This window comes from Pinus tabuliformis, chromosome 1_2, assembly GCF_031772625.1.
Source record: "Pinus tabuliformis cultivar Carrire ecotype Pingquan chromosome 1_2, CPIR1, whole genome shotgun sequence".
Lineage (NCBI taxonomy): Eukaryota > Viridiplantae > Streptophyta > Pinopsida > Pinales > Pinaceae > Pinus > Pinus tabuliformis.
In genome coordinates, this window is record NC_142298.1 from 83,234,226 (window position 1) to 83,250,877 (window position 16,652).

The following is a 16,652-nucleotide window of genomic DNA, read 5'->3' on the forward strand; positions in this document are numbered from 1 at the left end:
TTAGCAATGAAGTTTCTATGCTGAGATGTATAAGCAAGTCTCATCCAATTTAACCATTACCTTAAAAATTTACTAAAATTTTAGATATAATTATTCTTTGATATTTTAAAAAATCTTTATGAACATAAAATTCCTATATTTTCTTAATTATGTTTGAGGAATTTCAATTCTTTTACAAATAAAAAAATATTGATGATCTGGATTTCATAATCATGGAATATTCTCCGTCTAATACACCGTTTGATGGATGATATGAAAAGTGCTAGAATTATTTTTCAATTTCAAACCAAAGAATAAAGTTTTTAGAACAATTTTTGTTTTCTTGCCGCTTGCACTCATTTCAAATAGATCAACACATCCCTCCATTGCCACTGTTGAATGCCTTGTCTTTCTGTTTCATTCTAACTTTCATTTGTGCATGTTTGTCGAATACCATTAGAATACATCATTGTTTCAAAACACTCCTGTCAAGATGTTGGTATGGACGAATTTCTTTTTGAAGGCCATAGATAGGATCCTATAGGCTTGTTTCTAAGCCAAATAAAGGAGGTCTAGGAATCTGATCGAAGACATAGAGTTCAGGTATTTTCATGGAGGACGTCACTGGAAGCCATACCTAAACATTAATCATGACTTCGTTGCATTCTTCTAGTAAGTGATTGTTATGAGTTCTAATAAAATGTTCTTTGGATTTGAATTTTAAATTGTCAAATAGACATACATCCACCCTATCATCATGAATGGTTTTCTCATCTTACTGGAATCAATCTTTGTGGCTAGCCCTCTATGAAATAACACTGACAAATTGATAACATGTGCTTGTCTCACCAACGCCAGTAAGTAATTTTATCTTATTTCAATGTTATATTGTGCCCATAGGGTCAAATCATTGTGCATGTGAGATCATGGTTTTTATTATTCAATAATCTGAATGACATACACAAACTTTTAGAAATAGGAAAAGTAATTCAACCTTATCCACATGTTATATCTGGTTTTATTTATCAACTTCTTAAAATGAAAGACATGGTAACCTTTAGCAACATGACTCTACTGTCGTTTCCCATCTAAATTTTGTGAGTGGAAAGATCATTCCTTAAGCGGAAGGCCAATGCGTTTCTTTGGATGCGTTGTGTATTTCTTGGGTACCCTAAGAATGCCTTGTAGATCTCTTCCACGAAACTAATTAAACATGTCTTTTACTCAATGGCTTCTAAATTGGTGCCAAGTCATTCGAGGAATGCATCCCATTGCTTAGATGATTAAATCGGTGCCAAATTGTTTGATGACTGCATCCCATTGTTTATATGATTACATGAGATTCCTTTAGATTCTATGTAGAACTCAATCCCTATACTTTTATCTCAATAATTAAAATGATGATAAATTATCATATAATGTATCTCGTGACCGATGTTAGGTTATATTAATATTAGATTTAGATTATATTAATATTAGAGATAATATTATACTTAGATTAAAATTATATTAATATTAGAGGTATATCAATCCCATTTATATAATGTTATTATATATGTACTTGATATAAGCTTATCTATTTATATGAACCTCATTTATCCATGCGAGCGGAGTGGTTTTAAAATATATTTATCTTATCAATCTTAAAACACCTAATTATAAAATCTAAAATCCGTGGTCACTGAATTTTTAACCATACATCAAAATTTTAAAACAGAACCCTATGACTGAAAAACCCATTCTCGAATGGCCAAAAGCTCATGTAAAATCCCTGGTTATGTGGCGATCTATTCAACGTAACAAAACGCTCTCCTTAGAACCAAAATATGGTTAGGAAGATGAGCTTCGGTTCTCACCTTATTCCTCCTGTCTGGATTTTACTCGAGAATCACAAAGGCACGCGTCCTGTGGGAAGCAGTACCCTTTCTTGATTGAAAACCTGGATTGTGCGCAGGGTTGAATTTGAAATCATCAATGGCTATTGCCATGGCTATGGATATAGCATCACCTTTTTCATATTTCGATAATCATCGTTTCGAACTCGAAAGAAAATTTGGTGACAGTTTCCGAATGAATTCCCAATTTCATCAAGTCACAGCTGCCACTCAAAACCCAACACGGAAATTGCAAGTCACCACTACCAGGACTGCATTGAAGGAAGAAACAGGTAACACTGATATCCTTTCTTATCTATTGGATTCCTGCCCAAGTTCTGAAACACTAAAGCAAGTCCACACCAACATTTTAAAAAATGGGCTTCACCATAACTTCTCCTTGCAAACCAAACTTGTGAAGCTCTATGCCAAGTTCACCAATATGTATTATGCGTGCCAGGTTTTCAACGAAATATGCAACCCAACTACCTTGTTATGGAATGTGATGATTCGAGGATATGCTGAGAATGGATTTCCCCACAAAGCACTTGGGCTATATATCCAAATGCAAGGGAAGGGTATACAACCAGACGACTTTACCTTCCCTTTCCTCATCAAGGCCTGCACTGGTTCGTTATCTCCGCAACGGGTCCCTCAGATTCTTCATGCCCTTGTAATTCGAAAGGGATTTGAGTCCGATGTCTTTGTGGAGACTGAACTCATAATTGCTTATGCCAAATGGAATTGTATTGATATTGCTCGACACTTGTTTGACAAAATGATACAAAGAGATGTGGTCTCATGGAATGCAATGATTGCTGGGTATGTTCAGAATGGATATCCCGAGGAGGCCCTGAAACTCTTTTGTCAAATGCAGATGACCCACATAAGGCCAGACTCTACCACTATTGTAGGCGTGCTTCAGGCTTGTGCTCAGTTGGAAGCTCTGCAAGAGGGCAAATGGATTCATAATTACATAATTCAAAAGGGATTTCAGTCTAATGTTTTTGTTGAGAATTCCCTTCTAGCAATGTATTGCAGTTGTGGGAACGTAGAGGTTGCAAGAGAATTATTTGACAGAATGATTAGAAGAAATGTGGTTTCCTGGAATTCCGTTATTGCTGGTTATGCTCAGAATGGATATCACAGTGAGGCTTTGACACTCTTCAATCAGATGCAACTTGCAGGCTTGAAAGCAAACATGATCACCTTGGTGAGCGTGCTCCCTTCCTGTGGCCATTTAGCAGCTCTGCAACAAGGTAAATGGATACATAGTTGTATAATCAGAAGCCAAATTGAGTCCGAAGTTGCATCGACTGCTCTCATTGATATGTATGCCAAATGTGGAGGTTTAGGAGTTGCGCGCAGGTTGTTTGATAGAATGTCTGAAAGGGATTTGGCCTCATGGAATGCAATGATTGCCGGATATGGTTTGCACGGGCATGGCAAGGAAGCCATTGCACTTTTTTCCCAAATGCAGATGACGGGCATGAAACCAAATAACATCACATTTGTTTCTCTTTTGTCTGCCTGCAGTCATGCAGGCTTGGTGGACAAGGGCTGGCAATATTTCGATTGCATGACTCGAGAATATTCCATAACTCCTGCAGAGGAACATTATGCATGCATGGTTGATCTTCTTGGCCGTGCTGGGCATCTGAATGAGGCACATGACTTTATCAAGCATATACCATTTGCTCATGGCGTTCTTGTGTGGAGGGCCTTGCTTAGTGCTTGCAGAATGCACTGCAATATTGAGCTAGGGCAGCTTGTGGCAGAACGCCTTTTTGAATTAGAGCCTGAAAATGTCGGATCTTATGTTTTACTTTCCAATATCTATGCTGCAGCTGGCCGGTGGGATGATAAAGCAGCTGTGAGAATGATGATGAAAGATAAAGGATTGAAAAAGGCACCTGGATCCAGCTTGATTGAAGTAAATAATAGGGTTCATGCTTTTCGTGTTGGAGATAAGTTGCATCCTCAGTCTGAAATGATCTATGCAACTTTAGAGACTCTTAGTGGGCAAATGAAGGAGGCAGGGTATGTGCCTAACAAAGTTTTTGTCTTGCATGATGTAGAGGATGAGGTAAAAGAACACATGCTATATAGTCACAGTGAGAAACTTGCAATGTCTTTTGGCCTTATTAACACAAACCCTAGAACACCCATTCGTATCATAAAAAACCTTCGTGTGTGTGATGACTGCCACAGTGCTGCTAAGTTGATCTCTAAAATTACTAGAAGAGAAATTGTTGTAAGAGATGCAAACCGTTTCCATCATTTTAAGGATGGATTCTGTTCTTGCAGGGATTACTGGTAATGCTACTTGAAGTAAGCCACAGATACAAGGTTGCATAGGTTCAATCTTTCTTATATCACGTGTCCTGAGCTGTCAATGCCCCGTTTACACCCCGTAACACCTGTCATTTAATTTTGTATTTTTAGTCCCAGAACCTAACAATTAGGTGATGTGCGTGGACTAAGTGAACTATTGCATAGACCATAACCAAATAAGGTTATGGCCTCAAATTGTGGTGTGGTGTTATCTCAATCTTATCATCTTTAGATAATGCAACATCATAAGGTTGTATCATCTCAAGTTCTGCTGTTATCTTTATTACCAGAATGATATTATATCATTGAGAGGAAGATGAAGAACCAGCTATAATAGATCATGAGTTAAGTACAAATATCTGTAACGTCCTTATAAGATAGTTGGTAGGTTCTGGGTAGTATCTCTCATTTAAAGAACGGGGTCCTTAATATCAGGCAGCGTACTCGTAAACATTACTGCTCCAGAATTATTGGAATTCTGAACATAAAAGCCCTAAAAAATTGCAAGTTTATAATCTATTCTTTTGTTTCTCTGATAGAAATGCTAGTAGAATGCTGATTTCGATACTGAAGGATGGCTTTGATACTGAAGCCATGTTTAATTCTAATGCATTTTTAACTTTGGATGAATGTGGAGCCAGAGCCATTTAAATGAAGATTTTTTTCGTCTCTTGTGAGTGCTAAAATAGCAACGCTGTGAAAGCTTCTTGAATATGATCTTAGGCACCTTATTTTCAGAGACATCCACTGAACAAGAGAGGAAAGAAATCCTCGTTTACCACTCACAATGTTCATTCATTTATGTGCTGCTTACAGCACCATTGTCCAATCATAGTCGGTGGTTGCTAGTGAACATTTATACTAAAAAATATTTATGTACGTGTGAGCTCAACATGAACTTAGGATCGTCTTTAGAGGCAAACAGTCGATATAATCTCCATTAGTGAACCAGCATTGAGACGTGAAGGATTAGTGCTGACCAATTTTGTTAGCTCCATTAGAGATTGCATTACATGTAGAATCATGTCTTGAGAAAGGTGAAGTAGATATTTAGGGGAGAGAAAGTCAAAAGCAATGCGGGAAAGCAACATACAACCTGCCCTGAAGGGGGTAGGGAGGGGCAAAGGCATGAGGAAAGCAATGGTAACATTTTATAGGCAAGCCAAGTCCAACGGACTTCACCCCAAGGTGAGGCAAGGGGGAGGAGGAGAAGAGCAAGAGCACTCGAGTTTGGCTCAGGCACTAACTTAAGGAAATAGCCAAACCGTAGTGCTCTTGTTCTTATCAGAAAATTAAGTCACTCGATAAAGGAGAAAAGAGGAAACCAAAATATGAGACAATTATAGGCAGCCAGATATGTAAAAGGTGAGTGAGGAGCAAGGAAGGTGAAAATGAATATAAAAGAGCTACAAGGAGGATGCCCCTGATGTTTTAGGGGGATATCTTGGGAGGACGGGAACACATTGAAAATCATTGAAAGTATAAGGATAGGAAGGGATCCAAGGATCTATTGTAAGTAAGGTTGGATAGCAAGGAGGCCAATAACCTATCCTAAGTGAGATTGGGTTGGAAGGAGGCACTAAAGTGGTGAGATTATGTAAAGGATAGGATGAGGTAGATCTTGAAGTCAAAAGCTTGCCTCAAGGGGTGCTTGGTTGTAATGAACACCAGGAAAGAGCAAAAGGAACCCAAATAAAAGGAGAATTAGCAAAGCAAAAGGATTATGCAACGAGGCCTAGGCACAAGTGCTATCATGGTTGCTAACCACAGTGACATAATTAAAGTCAGAAAAAAGGGGAAATTGGTGGTAGAGTATAAAGTGTTAAGAAGGAAAATGTTGATGCATCCTAGTATGCACGTCTATACATTAAGGTGAATTGTTTAACGATTATGTTTTTAGGGTTTTCACATAGAGATGTCAACACTTGTCATAGAACAATTTTAGTGTTAATGTCTTGAAGGGAAAGTTCATCGTTTGCTTGACTAGACTTAGTGGCATCCTTTCTTTGGACAACACAACAATCTAATGTGTTATTGAGTGTTTGGCTTGTGGTAATAACACCACATGTTTGTCTTGGTTTTAGGTAATCAAAAAGTTTGAGTGGAGACGTGGTGGAAAAGGAAACAAGAGTTTTGGGTGGCTGAAGAATCCATTGATATTAGCCCATAACACAGGAGACAAAGGTAGGGAGGATGAAGAGCTCAATCACAATGCCATGGAACCACTATATTTGTGTAAAACTTCCAACATGAGTACAACATTAGTATTCTTATAATCACATTGGAACAAGAATGTTCCAATTTTGGACCTATTTTGTCCTAAATACAATGAAATCTAGAATTTTTTGGTAGTTGAAGAATCCATTAGCATTAGCAAATGACACAAGAGCCAAGGGTAGGGAGGAAGAAGCACTCAACCACAAGGCCATGGAACCACTGTAGTTGTGTAAAACTTCCAATATGAGAGGAACGCATGGGGGCTTCACTCAATGAACCTCTGACATAGCACATGCGGTCATGACATTCTAAATGATACCTTTAATTTGACTACATATTGGAAAATACCTCTAAAAATCACTTTATTTAATCCCCTACCAACACGAACCCAATACACCTTCCTAATTTAAAAAATCTATACTTTCACTAGATATTGTAGGTATCCATTTTTCCATTAACATTGTTTATGCCTCTTTATATTTTTTCATTAACTTTGAACTTCATTTTTTATACACAACAAATAAAAACCCTTTACCCCCTATTATATGCTCAATATATTATGTCATTTTTTCCTCAATATATATCCCCCAATATGAATACACGTGGTATGGTATTTTTCCCTCAGTGAAGCCCCTGTGGAGGAATATTAGTATCGTTATGTTCACATTAGAATAAGAGTGTTCCAATTTTGGACCTATTTTCTCTTAAATATGAAGAAATCTAGAATCACTGGCTTTTTTGTAGGAAATCAATTTGCAAGGATCTTTTTTCCTCCTTCTGACAACAATGGTTAGAATTGCAATGTCCCTTTGTTGAACTTGTGTCGACAATATGTTGAAAGGACATGGCAAGAACATTGGAAATTAAAGCCCATTTATTTAAAATGTTGCTACACATTGTCGTAATGTTGGTTCCTTTGTTGGACTTATGTTTGCAATGCATCAAACAAACATCGAAAGAACATTGGAACATCTCTTGAATGTCAAAAAATCGTCTCTGTAACATTGAAAGTATGCAGTGATTGCATTGCCCGTAATCTAGATTAGATCATTATATTGTTTATTATCCATTTCGATGTTTTTAGAGTGGAAAATGTGGAGGAATTAGCTCACAAGACCATTTTTACTGGTGGGACCCAGTGTGGTAAACTAGAGTCTAAAAGTCTCCAGAAGCATTTTGAGGCATCAAATGATGTTTTTTGGGGGTTAAACTTTGTCGCTTATGCACTACACCTTTTTCTGCTACTCTGCACACAAAGAAGTTTCCAATGGAACAAGAATCACCTCAATCAGAGTCTATATGCAAAATTTATGCCACATCATCCTCCATTATTTATAGAAAAGACGCTAGCCATGTGATCATGATGAAGAAGACTCTAGAAGGGTCCCTATTATAACTCTAGTTAAGTGTTGGAGTAGTCAAACTTAGTCAATAGTAGGCCATCATATTGTGTTATAACTGGGCCACTAGGAGAAAAAAGGGTTCCATTCTATTTAATGCATTTTGTTCCATAAATGAGCATAGTAGTTGTGAGTGGATAGAGAAAGAGCAAACATAGAGGATTTGTGCAATGTAGTAGCCAAAGGGCCATAGAACTCACTTATTTGTACTTGCATCCATTTCCATTTAGAGAAAGAGAGCAAAGCAGCCTCACTTTCCAACTGTGTTTTCTCCTGAAAGGGTTTTCCAAGTTATATCTTGAATTAATATGTGATTTGTGAGTTTTATTTCATTGTTCACTATTTTTTACATAATTATAATTTGCATGCATCTGCAATAAACAATAATTTAAAAATTCAAAAATCTAAGGAGAAATAAACCCTCATAGCGTAAATTTCATATTTTTGAATATATTTTATTATATTTGTTGTGACAAAATCTGCGTTGGAGTATCCACGGTAATTTACATGTCATATTGGTATTAGAGCATGTTTCTTTGGGTATATTGTGGGGAGTTGTAGGAATCCAAATCAGTGAAACCCAAAGTCATAAAACCCCAGTCATGGCTGATGAATATGTAAATAACCCCCATGATCCCATAAGGGAGAGGTTTGCACTGATGGAACCACAAGTCACAAATATAAACCATAATGTGAGCCTCCTCATGTTGGTCCTAACTAATAAGCTTATGTTATTCAAAGAAGATGGAGGTTCTAATGCGAAGATCGAATCGAAGGGGAAATTGACAAAGAAGGAAGATCTAGATAGGGAGATTAAGAAAGAAGCAAAAAAGGATCAACCTAGATTGAGTGTTGTGAACCATTCATAATCCTTATTCAAAATGGAAGCAAAAGGAGCACCATGATGCTTTTAAGGAGGGAAAGAATAAATGGAAAGGGGGCAAAGATAAAAAGGTGTTAATTTTAGGTATGTTCTATGCTTAGAGAAATTTATTTCAATTTTCATAGTTAGCTCAATATCTTTTCTAGATTAGCAATCACATAAGCATTAAAGTAAACTCTAGATAGAACATAAACATAAATTGCAGAAGACAAGCCAAGACAAGAGGATACAATATGTGGCGCTAGCCAGGGACAAACCCCAATGTGGGGAAACCCTTGATCAATTCTTCTTGTATGTTTTTCAATAGTTCAACAGAGAGAGAGAGAGAGAGAGTATGTTTACAACAGAAGTCAACACTTTGACTTATCCAAATAAGAGCATAGATCATCTCTAAGAAGATGATATATGAGATCAGTTGAAGACATGCTGCTTCAACTGATTCTCCAAGGTGACTCCTTCACCTATCGTTGTGTTGCATTTCGTCATCATGTTGCACCTCACCGTGCTGCACTATACTGCACCCATCATCACTACGCTGCATCTCATCATGCTTCATTAATCATGACTGTACCCATCACTATACTGCATTATGTGCCATTGCTGCACCATGTTTCCATACGGACCTATGTGTTGGCTGCATCTTTCTTGCTTGTTGTCCCTTGCTTGCTTGTTGTCTCTAGCATGCTTGTTGTTCTTAACATGCTTGTTGTTGCATGCTAGCTGTAACATTGCATGCTTGGTGTATTTGTTGCTAAGTACCATACAACTGTCCCAATGTTAGTTAGATGTCCCTTGCATGTTTCTCTCCTTCAGAGATAGATGCTCCTGCAGTCCCGGCAGTGCCCGATAGTTCCAGCAGTTTTGGTTGTTCTCGACAGTTCCGGTAGTTCACAGGAGTTTTGGCTGTTCCTGGCAGTCTCAACAGTTCTTGATAGTCTCAGTAGTTCTCGACAATTCCGACAGTTCCGGTTGTTCCCGGTAGTTCTAGCTGTTCCCGACAGTTTCGACAGTTCCCTACAGTTTCGATAGTTCCTGACAGTTCCGGCTGTTCCCGGGAATTCTTGGCAGTTCTGGTAGTTTCGGTTGTTCTCAGTAGTTCCGATTGTTCCCAGCAGTTACGACAATTCCCGACAATTCCGGCAGTTCCGACAGTTTGGACTGTTCCCGGCAGTTCCGACTGTTCTTGGTAGTTCCGACTTCTGCCCTCTGCATTAACCTCCCCGGTTGTTCTGGTAGTTCCCGGAAGTTCCCAGAAGTTCCAGCTTCTGCCCTCTACATTAGGGCAGCGTTATCCCTTAGGATCACTCCTCCTACTAAAACCCAAAGACAAGTAGAGAGGAAGAGATCCCAAGTGTGTTGAAATGACTTGAAGGCCACCTCTATTTATACTAAAACATTGAGCACAAGTGGGGTTTATTTGGTTGCTGGCTGACCTTGACGATTGTTCCATAACACAAATAAATTCACATCTCCATGAATACTTATCGGAATCGGATGATCTTTAGATCAATCCTACACCTCTCGATGAGAGGGATCCAAGAAAGATATCATCTTCCATTAATAAGATGACCCACATGGAGTTTGGTCCTAGTTGCCAATTATAACACTCCCTCTCAACTAGGGAGAACTCCATTCTCTGATCCATATGTCCAACTGTACTATCTCTGCCATCAGTGCCCTGCACTGCTCTGCTCTGCTGAACCATGAATAAGAAGAATTGATCGAGAATGTCTCATACCATTCTCTATTGAACCAAAGTTAGTTTCATCTGAAGAGAGTGTGTCACATCACTCTCACTGGCCCGAAGTCAGTTTTATTGATCCCAGATCAATATCACAAGAGAGTGTCTCAAACCAATCATACTGATCCCAGATCAATGGAGGTCATCCTGGCATAGGGAGTATGGTAGATACATCGATGTGTCCATCAGTAGTACTACTATGGTCCCTAATCCCATTTCCCTGCTCATTGATCAAATGAGAGGTACTTCCCATGAGTCCCAGACTGCATGGGTAGGATGCCACGACAAGAGAACTAATCATCCTGTCCACAGGAGAACGAATCATCTTTCCCCATAGTCGCCACGGGAGAACTAATCATACCGACCCACAGGAGAACTAATCATCTTGTTTCATAGTTGCCATAGGAGAACTAATCATCCCGGCCCACAAGAGAACTAATCATCCTGTTCCACAGTTGCCATGAGAGAACTAATCATCCCAGCCCATAAGAGAACTAATTATCCTGCTCCATAGTTTCCACGGGAGAATTAATCATCCCGGACCACGTGAGAACTAATCATCCTGTTCCACTGTTGCCATGGGAGAACTAATCATCCCGGCCCACAGGAGAACTAATGATCCTATTCCACAGTTGCCACGGGGGTATCACAGGGGAAGGTTGAACCTATCACCCTGTACATGGTGCACCACCAGGGGAGGGTGAGTCGCCCTGTGGTCGTATGTTGCTCCAGTAAGTACCCCAAGCCCCCCAGAGCTCCCAGAGCTCAATGCATGCAACATGCAGGACCCTTATAAGAAGGTCTCTCAACGAATCTAAGCTGTTCAGGAAAGTCACTGTTATGAAACCAGCTCACAAAAAGATAGAAAAGAGAGATCCACGCCTTAGAATTCAGCCTCTTCGAGGGGGCAACCTCCTTTACATTACATAAATGAACAATTCTTGGATGATACAAATGACAAAACCTTCTTTCTATATATAGGAGTCTAAGGAGTCACAATATAATCCAGCCGACCTAACAATAATAATATAAAGCCACAAAAATAACAATAGAGGGATTCTATGGGGCACAGAAATAACAATATGGGGGTAATAGGGGCACAACAACATAAATAGGGGGTATAACTACAATAGTAATGGGCTAATCACTAGTATTATAGGGACCCAACATGCCCCTCTCCTTCAAAAAAGTGTTGTCCTCAACGCTTGAGCAGTTCTGGATACTTCTGCATAAAATTCTCATCATCCCATGTGGAATCTTCAGCGGATAAGTTCTTCCACTTGATAAGATACTCTGAAATTGATCGATTTCGTAGCTGTCGAGTTCTTGTTTCTGTGATTGCTTCCGGTTCCAATATAATTTTTCCTTCCTCGTCAAGTTCTGGCAATATTGTTTGAATTGGGAGCTTGTCACCTATAATCTTCTTTAAACATGAAACATGGAAAACTGGGTGCAATCGAGAAGCTGCAGGAAGCTCCAGGAAGCTCCAATTTGTATGCCATAGTACCGATCTTTTCCAACACCTTGTACGGACCATAATACTTTGGTCATAATTTATTATCCTTCTTAGCTTGCTTTAGGGACATTTGCTTATATGGTTGTAGCCGTAGGAATACCCAATCACCTACATCAAAACTTCTTTCACTGCGATGTTGATCTGCCTGTTGTTTCATTCTATTTTGTGCCAACACGAGATTATCCTTTAAGAGTTGGAGGACTTGTTGTTGATGTTCGATGTGATGTTCCACTGCCTGAACCTTAGAATTTTCTCTTAAATATGATGTGATGGATGGTGGTTGATACCCATAAAGTGCCATAAATGGGGTCATTTTTGTTGATGTATGGAAGTGTTATACCACCATTCAGCCAGAGGCAACCATTTGACCCATTGTGTCTGTTTATCAGATACAAAGCAACGAAGATATCCTTCCAAACATTTGTTTACTATCTCAGTTTGCCCATCAGATTGAGGATGATAAGATGAGCTATGAGCTAACTGAGTACCAAGACAAGAAAATAATTCTGTCCAAAAATTTCCAGTGAAAATGGGATCTCTGTCACTTACAATAATCTTTGGGTTTCCATGTAGCTTTTGAACTGTTTCCATAAATGCAGTAGAAACTGTACTGGCTTTAAATGGATGTGATAATGCACAAAAGTGTGCATACTTGGTAAGTCTGTCAACTACCACCATGATGACACTCTTTCCCTCAGACTTGGGTAAACCTGTGATAAAATCCATTGAAACCTCCTCCCAACGTTGGCTTGGAATGGATAAAGGTTGTAATAGACCTGATGTCTTAATTGTTTCAACTTTATTTTGCTGGCAAACCAAACATTCCGCCACAAACTTTTGAATATCTGATTTAAGGCCATCCCAAAAAAATTCCTTCTTAACCCTGTGGTAAGTTTTTAAAAATCCTGAGTGCCCTCCTAAGGGAGAAGTGTGCAATTCCATAAGAATCTTTTGTTTTAGCTGGGAATTCTTACAGAGGTATAAGCGATCTTTGTACCATAACGAATCATTTTGCCAGCTAAATGTATCAGAAGTACTGGAATCTTGTTGTAGCTTTTGAATAAGTGCCCACACTTCTTCGTCATTCTTCCATTCCTCCCTTGCTTCGTTTATCCAATCTGGTTGGATAATAGAAATGGCACACAACAATGCTTCCACATCCTCATCCTTTCTTGAGAGTGCATCTGCCACCACATTTTGCTTCCCTTTTTTGTAGATGATTTCAAAGTCATAACCCAACATCTTTGTGACCCACTTTTGTTGCTCTTCAGAGGATAATCTTTGTTCTAAAAAGTATTTAAGGCTATCATGATCCGTTTTTACCTTGAAGTGTCTTCCCATTAGGTAGGGTCGCCATTTCTTAAGTGCATGGAGTATTGCCAACATTTCCTTCTCATAAATAGCTTTGCTTAAAAACTTTCCCTTGATTGGACGACTTTCAAAAGCAATGGGTCTTTCATCTTGCATTAGAACAGCACCAATTCCATTTCCTGAAGCATCACATTCCACAATAAAGGTTTTTGTGAAGTCCGGTGTAGCTAAGACCGGTGCTTGGCACATTGCCTCTTTAAGATGTTCAAAGGCCTTTGTTGCTTCCGAAGTCCATGAAAATGAATCTTTCTTCAATAATGTTGTTAGAGGTGCTGCTATTCTCCCATAATTCTTAACAAACTTGCGATAATACCCTGTCAACCCAAGAAATCCTCGCAGATGCTTTATGGATGTGGGGATTTTCCATTCCTTAATGGCTTTAATTTTGCTAGGGTCTACCTTAACTCCTTCATGAGATACAATATGACCCAAATATTCCACCTCCTGGACTCCAAAGAAACATTTGGATCTTTTTGCATATAATTGTTTCTCCTCCAATAGTTGTAACACCCTGTCAACATGTTCAACATGATCCTTCCAAGACTTGCTGTAGATTAGTATATCATCAAAAAATACTAACACAAATTTTCTAAGGAATGGTTTGAAAATTGAATTCATCAAACCTTGAAATGTTGAAGGTGCATTGGTAAGGCCAAAAGGCATGACCAAAAATTCATAATGACCCTCATGAGTTCTAAATGCCGTTTTTGGAATGTCTTCAATCTTCATTCTGATTTGATGATATCCCGAACGAAGATCCAACTTGGTGAAGTAAATTGATCCATGCAATTCATCCAGTAATTCATCAATAACAGGAATGGGGAACTTATCTTTAATAGTGAGCTTGTTGAGCTCCCTATAATCTGGACACATGCGCCATGATCCATCCTTCTTGTGCACCAATACTACTGGAGCTGAGAAAGAACTTTGACTCGGTTGAATTATACCAGCCTCTAGCATTTCTGCAACCATACGTTCAATTTCACTTTTTTGGACATATGGATATCTGTACGGCCTGATGTTTGGAGGAACACTTCCTGGAATCAGATGAATAGCATGATCATGATCACGCATAGGTGGGAGACCTTTGGGAGTCTCAAATACCTTGGAATGATTGTCCAGGACTTTTTGGAGATCTGGAGAAATAGATGATTCCAATGTGGAAACATCTAGCGAACATAATTGTGCAATTACACCTCTTTGCTCTTTTTTTAGAAGCTTTGTCATGCTATTAGAGCTGATTATCTTTCCTGGTTTCCCTGCAATACCCCTTAATTCAACTTCCTTTCCTTCCACAAAAAATTTCATGAAAAGTTCTTGAAAATTAAAAGCTATTGTACCCAAGGATTGTAGCCATTGGACTCCTAGTACAACATCAGCACCTCCCATTGGAATGGAAAGCATTGGGCTAGTCAATACATATTCTCCCATGGATAGCTTGATATTATGGCACTTTCCAGAACAATTTATTGTTCCTCCATTTGCAATCATCACTTGACACTCTGGTGCTGGATATAGGAAGCAATTCAATTCTTTTGCTACCCTACAATGAATAAAATTGTGGGTGCTCCCTGAATCAATCAACACTATTACCTTTTTCTTCTTGATTTGTCCTTCTATCTTGATGGTTTGAGGAGTGGTAATTCCCGCCAATGCATTACAAGATATGGTCGGATTTATTTGTTCTTCATCTAGGCTTTGTTCCTGGAATATATCCTCTTCTTTTGACCTTTCTTGCTCCTTTTCTTCTTCTTCTTCACAATCTATGTAGAATAATTTCTTCTCAGCACACTTATGACCTTTTGTGTATTTGCTATCACAATTGTAACAAAGCCCTTTTGCTCTTTTTTCTTCCAATTGTTGTGGTGTCAACCTTGTAGGTTGTGGAAGACTATGGGCAACAACACTTCCGTCTTTATAGTTGTGAATGGTATGCTTCCTAGTTGCCATAATTTTGCTTTCCATTTTTCTTGCTAACCTGAATGCCTTCTCTAATGAATCAGGTTCCCAAAGGCGCACATCATGTTGGATATTATCCTTTAAAGACCCTATGAACACATCAATCCTATGCTCCTCTGGAATATCTTTTACCCTTATGTTCAATTTTTGGAACTCCTCAATGTGCTCCATTATTGAACCCTTTTGTTTGAGACTTATCAATTGGCTAAAAAAAGTGTTGCTTTTTGTATCCTCATAATGTGCTATCAATTCTTCCATAAAAATTGCCCAAGTGATAAATTGTTTACGAGAACAAAACCATTGATACCATACAAACTGATTTGGTTCCAAATATAAAGTTGCCATACGTACCTTTTGTGTGTTTTGCACATTATTGAGATCGAAGAATTGCTCCATCTGTAATATCCATGTGGCGGGATCCTTGCCATCAAACTTCCTCATATCAATTTTTGGAACATGGTGAGTCTTCGATCCAACATTAGAGTCTATGGAATCATGATTAACATTTCTTTTGTTCTCATCATGAGTTTCCTTTAATACCTTTTCACCATTAGTGACCCTTTCTTGTAGCAACTTCTTCAATTCTTCTATGTCTGTCTTCAAATCTATCTTCAAATTTGCCATCGAATCCTCCATCTTAGCTTCCATGCCCTTTATCTTAGATTCCACGCTATTTACCTTAGCTTCTGTTAGCTTTTGTGAGCGTGACATTTGTTGCACTTGTTCTTGTAATTTTGATATATCATGTAGCATTTCTTCCTCTTCTTCATGAGTCATGCTAGAGCTTTCAGGTTCCTTACTAGGTGTTTGCATTTTCTTTCCTCGGGGCATCAGTTACCGATAATAATGCTTTACTATGCCCTTTGAATTCCGTTAAACCAAGCTTACACAAAAATTAAAAAAAAACTACACACCTTTTTTCACTTTATAGAAGCCTGATATTGAATCTGATGTATCTCTGTAATTTCGGATCATCCAATTCTAAAATTGCTACCTGTAGTAGCCTTTTGCGTCCTCTTTCCAATGCCACAAGTCTGAGCCAAATTGGATTCTCCAAGGAAGAGTTATGTGAAATCTCCCACAGTGACTTGCTTTTAGACTGGTTCAGTAGAGCGAACTTGTACGACGTGCCACGAGTCCCTGTTTCAACCTTTGAATCTGAAACACACATACAAGAAACTACAGTCCGTCCTCTTTCTGTACCTTCTTACGAAATTTCAATCCGATCCCCAGAGAGAAAGTTATGACGATTTTCCCCAGGTCACCTTTTTTGAATGTAATTCAGGAGTCTGCAAAAAGACCAACTTCCTCAGATCATATCTCCGCAAATATCGCGCGAAAAGCTCTGAAATTCGGACCCAAGGTTCAGCGCGATTTC

The 16,652-nt window shown here is 38.7% G+C and overlaps 1 pseudogene across 2 annotated transcripts; it reads left to right on the top strand.

Annotated features, from left to right (window-relative positions):
* Nucleotides 1-1,668: 1,668 nt before the first annotated feature.
* On the top strand, nucleotides 1,669-4,217 carry LOC149204539 (pentatricopeptide repeat-containing protein At1g08070, chloroplastic pseudogene; annotated as a pseudogene). Of its 2 annotated transcripts, XR_016252382.1 has the most exons (2): nucleotides 2,008-2,146; nucleotides 2,314-4,217. The product of XR_016252382.1 is annotated as a pentatricopeptide repeat-containing protein At1g08070, chloroplastic pseudogene, transcript variant X2 (transcript). The 2 variants fall into 2 exon arrangements; XR_016252381.1 differs by having other exon boundaries at nucleotides 1,669-4,217.
* Nucleotides 4,218-16,652: the final 12,435 nt, after the last annotated feature.